Here is a 6,000-nt window from a genome sequence, read left to right on the forward strand (position 1 = left end):
TTTGTCTCAGGATGAGAATGTATTCCTACTGTGGCTTATGCCTCAGCTCTCCTTAACCCCATTCACACATGTATATTTCATCACTTTCTATGTGGTTTCTCTTCCTATATGGTTTTTCCATATGGTTTTGGTTCCCTGCTGAGAACCTGAATAATACAGGATGTAACTGTTAACAACTTTTCAAATCAAATTATCATTATCTTTTAGAACATTTTTTCCACACAGAGATCTTCTGAAAGTCAAGGATTTCTTTTTTTTTTTTTTTTTAAGATTTTATTTATTTGACAGATCAGTAGGCAGTAGGCAGAGAGGCAGGCAGAGAGAGAGGAGAGAGAGGAGGAAGCAGGGTCCCTGCTGAGCAGAGAGCCTGATGTGGGGCTCCATCCCAGGACCCTGAGACCATGACCTGAGCCAAAGGCAGAAGCTTAACCCACTGAGCCACCCAGGTGCCCCTGAAAGTCAAGGATTTCTATTCCTCTTTGTACAGAATAGTGCCTAGCATGTAATAGGTTAAGTAAATATTTTCTAAAAAACACAAATAAGTATTATTTATGTATGTGCATGTATGCTTTTCAACAAATAGAACACTTGAAGAGCTTAAAGTCAACTCTGTAATGTAAAATAGCTTAGGATAAACAGTGAGTGATAAATGCTAGGTGAAAGATTCAGTATTAAAAGAAAAAAAATAAAGTCATCATGAGACATTTTAGAAGTGTTCATAGTGAATCTTGAAGGGTCTTTTTTTGGGTGTATTTGGTGACCTTGAGAGAGGTTGAGGTTTGTTGCTTTAGCTTGTCCAGCATCCTTCATCCCTTTCTGTAATAATAGCACATGTGGCCTTCTAAGTCCACATATTTTGTGTGTGAGCAAACACTCATCCATCTCTGGCTTCACAGATAGACATAAAACTAACTGCTGCTGAGTCTTACCTCCATATTCCCAGCCACAGTAATAGGTTCAGAAATAGGCGCACCTGGGTGGCTCAGTGGGTTAAAGTCTCTGCCTTCGGCTCAGGTCATGATCTCAGGGTCCTGGGATCGAGCCCTGCATCGGGCTCTCTGCTCAGCCAGAAGCCTGCTTCTCTTCCTCTCTCTCTCTCTCTCTCTCTCTCTCTCTCTCTCTGCCTGCCTCTCTGCCTACTTGTGATCTCTGGCTGTCAAATAAATAAATAAAATATTAAAAAAAGAAAGAAAGAAATAGGCACAAGATCCCACTTGGACGATTACATTTCCAGCTGTGCTCCTTTGATTCCCTCAGCCACAGCCTTCTCTTTTCTCCCTTTTTGGAGGAGCACTGCCATTGTACAGGTCATCACTCCACTTTGAGGTTCTGATAAAACACCAAAGTATGGGGCATGAGGTCTGGGTTTCTGAGAGGAATGCTGCCTACTAGAAAATGAGAAATAGGCAGAGTCCATTTCCTCTCTTTTTCTCGTTAAGAGTCTCAGACAAGGAAGGGCCACGTGCCCAGTGAATATGTCACCTGGGACTACTTCCCTGAAGTTCTCTTCAGAGAGCGGGTAGTATATTAAAGCCTTCTATTGCCATGTAGCACATTTTTATTTACCTCATTGTTATTGTCCCCTTACCTTTACTGCCTTGGTTTGAACCTCTCAAAAAAAATGTTAGTACTTTAATCCTTGCTTCTGTCTCTGGTTTGTGGGAAAATCAGTCTAAATCAGAGCCATATTTGACACATTGGTTGGAAGTTTTCAGAAAGAACTTTTTCTTGCTAGTTTGTTAAAATCTGTAGAATGCAGACCTGGTGCTATCTTGAAAAGAGAGTTTGAGATTAAAGTCAACAGGAAAAACACAGAGATAAAAAATGGTGACAGATCCCTGAGGATATTATTCAAGGACTTGGATGGAGCTTTGATTAATGGAAGCTTTATTATTGGATTTTTCAGTTACACGAGCCAAGAAATGGCCATTTTTAATGTTTTGTATGAGTTCACTTTTCTCTTTTGCTGTAATCCCCAAATCCTGTGTATTTATTTAATTTTAAGAGCTAAAGAAAAGTCAGCATAATCCAGATCAAACTAACATTTGTAAAATTCATGTAGCTCTGAGTTGAGAAACATTGAGAGATCAGATTCAAAAGGCTGACTAAAACCAAAAGTTGGATTGTGCTGGATATCAAGTTTAAAAAAAAAATAAATAAACAAACCAAAAAAACATTCAGCATGCTTTCTTTTAGAAAGTAGGGATACAAGGAAGGTATTTGACCTAATAGGAGAGCAGATTGAAAAGATGCCTTTAAGAGAAAGGAAATCAGAAATCTGTATTAATTTGCCATCACTGACATAACACATGATCACAAATTATGTGGCTTCAGATAAAAAAATTTATTATCTTACAGTTGTGAAAGTCAGAAGCTCAAAATCAGCCTTATGGGGCTAAAGTCAGAATATCAGTTAAGGCTGCTTCCTTATGGAGGCTTTAGGTGAAAATCACTTCCTTGCCGTTTCTAGTTTGCAGAGGCTGTCCACACTCCTTGGCTTATAGACCCCCTTTATCTTCAAAGACTGTGCTGTCTGGTCACATCTTTATATCTATAATTCTGACTGACCATTCTACCTCTCTCCTCTCTTTTTAAAGGATCCTTGGTATAACACTGAACCCACCCAGATAATCTTGAATAACCTCCCCATTTTAAAATTAGCTGATTTGAAACTTTAATTCCATCTGCCACTGTGATTACCCTTTGCTATATGATATAACATATTCACAAATTCCAGAAATTAGAGCTGGGACCTCTTTGGAAGGTGATTATCCTACGTGCTGGTGTTAAGAAAAAGAACCCGTCGAATATTATTGTATTCTGCTTCATCCCAGGCCTTATTTTTCAGGGGATGAAAAAATAACCTGACATGTTCCACCAAAATGATTTTGGCAGAAAAGAATTCTGGGAGCTTTAAAATTTGTTTTGACAGAGAGAAATGTTAGTGGGCTAGCTCATCTATTTTGAAAGTTGATGTCAGAAATTTAACTTGTATTTGATTATTTGTATAGGTGATAATAAGTCTTAAAAGGTACTTTTGCATCTGCAAAGTCCCTTTTGCCATGAAAAATAGTATATTTGTAGGTTTGGGGGATTAAGGCATGATGTTATTAGGCAGCTATTATTCTGCCTATCACAGAATCTCATATTTTACTATTAATAGAATGTTTGGGCCCTTCATTTACAAACATCAGTGACATACTGAGAATTTTGGCAACATGTGTGATAGGTCAAATTTTGGTTCTCCCCATATGGAAACTTAATGGAGCTAATAATAGTTGCTCGACATTTGCTCAGTTCAGGATGGGGCCATGCAAAAGCAAAGGACGCAACAAAATAAAAGAACAGCAACAAAGTGACAGGTAGGAATTATTTTAATTATCCCCATTTTGTAGAAAAGGAATATAGATGAAGGTAGATATTAGATGAGTTTCCTGTGTTGATTTCTGTAGTAGCTGTGCATCAGGAATTTGAGATTAAATTTGGTTTGAAATCTAGTAAACTTTAAAGAGTACATAATTTTAATTCCTACCATTTAAGAGTAAGGAGTTAAGTATAGTCAGCAGAGCTCAAATAATATCTAAATTAGGCATAGCCTTTTTCATGATATAGTTTTTATATGTTCAAGTTCAATATATGTTTAATTTATAGTAAAAATTTACAATGTAAGTCAAAAGATTACAAATGCAATTGATATGCATTATATGAGTGCATTTCAGGGATTTTTGCATGGATGAGGCAAACATTGATCTACTCAGATATTAAAGTATTTAATAATAGCTTTATTTTGAGCCTTCTGTTTGATATCTCTAAAAATTAAAGATTACAATCTTTCACAGACACTAAATATTACCAAAAATGAATTGTTACCAGTTTATCAAAGATCATTTTACTAAATTATTTTAGAACTCATGATAAGTCTTAATAGGAATTTGAAAATTAACATTTTGTTCAAACTCTATTAAATACAGACCTATTTATACTTGGATGTGGCAAACTATATTCATTCCATGCAAAAGACTGAGAATTGTTTCAAAGAGAGCATACAGAGTATCAACATTTTTCCCTGAGGATAGTCTTTTAAAAAATCTATCTTGCAATTGCTGTTTGCCATGATCAGTCAATATTCAGTCTTTGAAAAAGGAACATTAGCTTGTTGAACCATAATTCAAAATAACTTACAATTTAATCTTATTTTAAAAACACTCTAGTTAATTGTAATTAATGTTTGACAGTTTGAAAGACATCTGTTATATTAACATAATGATTTTCTTGCACATGAAATGCTGCACATTAAAAACTCAGCAGAGTTGGATTATGGGTATTTTGTAAATAAAAGAAAATCTTCAATAAAAAACAAGTAGCTCTTTCCATTATTTGCTAAACAAATAGTTTTTTTTTTTCTCTTGACACAATAATTAATGAAACATACATGTTTCTTCACAAAGGAAATGCACTTCCCACTGTTTTGTTATAAACTTGGTTATTCTGGAGACACTTTGGTTCTATATTTTACAATCTGGGAGTCATGTACAGGCTGCATAATTTCATGTGTTCATTCATTGTCAGCTGTGATTATTGGAGGTCACTTAGACTCTTAGATTATTCCACGCTACTGCAAGCAATATTCTCAATAAATAAGTAAATGAATGAGCACACTCTTAACAAAAATATTTTGTCACAGAGTTAATTCCTCACATCAGTGGTTCTAAATGTAGGGGACATTTAGCAATGTCTGGAAATATTTTTGGTTGTCACAGCTGAGATGGGCTGGGAAGTACCATAGACGAGGTATGCTGTTAAACATTCTATAGAAAAATCCCACTCCGGTCTAATCTGAAATGTCAATGGTGCTGAAGTTAAGAAACCTTTTTTTGTATCAGTAATAAAAATCAATAAAAAGCAGATTTTAAAACATCCGTGTATTGACTACAGCAAGGAGTAACTCTAACGTGGGAAATGTACAGAGGCAAAAATTTATAAATGCAAAAAAATCTACCTGAGTCTCTTGTCTATTCAGTCCATATTCATGATGATGAAAAGTTTTGGATAGAGGCTTGGGACTCATTCTAAAGCAAAAGAACCTTGCACTGATTTTGTGAAGACTCAGTTTCACTGTGTGTTTCTGTTTCTCCTTCTTCGAAAAAAAAAAATGAAAATCTGAAATAAAGACATGAATTAATGTATTTGAAAAATAAAAGGCTAACAGTAGCAGAATCATTTTAAACCGGGGTGGTGTTAATACACAAACATGTTCATTTGCTAGAATTGGGTGGGATGTTTTAGTAAGCTTCCTGTTGGTAAAGAGGGAAGCTTGCCAAGGTGTGAGATTTTCAGAGTCCTTAAATATAATGTTATATATAGTTGCTCCTACATTACCTATGCATTATTGAAATCAATGCCTGCAACATAGAAGTCACTCAGTAAATGCCCTGTATTATTCAGGTTTCTGTGGGTGGTACTTAATTAAATTAATAAATAATTAAAGTGATTAATGATTAAATTGGTAATAATCTAATGCATAATTAAAATAATGTGTGAAAACTCTTTGTAAAACTACAAATTGCTATTCAGATCTGCAGTCAGATATGCCACATCTTTGTTCATCCCTTTCCAGAAATTTCCTTCCCCATCTGCTGTGCTTGACTACCTTCTGTATGCATATAGGGATACATGTGCACATATATAATACAAAAACAATCTGATAGGTAAATATAACAAATCAGATTATAAACTTGGTATTCAACGCTAATAGCTAATAGTATGTACCTGGTACTATTCTAGGTAATTTACACCTATTGATTTGTTGAATTCTCATTAAAAACTCTGTGATATAAGTGCTCTATATCATCCCCATGTTACAGATGTGACAGCTGGGAAATATATCAGAACCTAACTACACTCATACTGTTAATACCATGATTGGGCTTTATTAACTCCTTGTTGTAATATGTTCCATCTTTTTTTTTTTTTTTTTTTTTTTTTTTTTTTTTTTTTTTT

The sequence above is a fragment of the Mustela nigripes genome, chromosome 17 (assembly GCF_022355385.1).
Source record: "Mustela nigripes isolate SB6536 chromosome 17, MUSNIG.SB6536, whole genome shotgun sequence".
In the NCBI taxonomy this organism is placed as follows: domain Eukaryota; kingdom Metazoa; phylum Chordata; class Mammalia; order Carnivora; family Mustelidae; genus Mustela; species Mustela nigripes.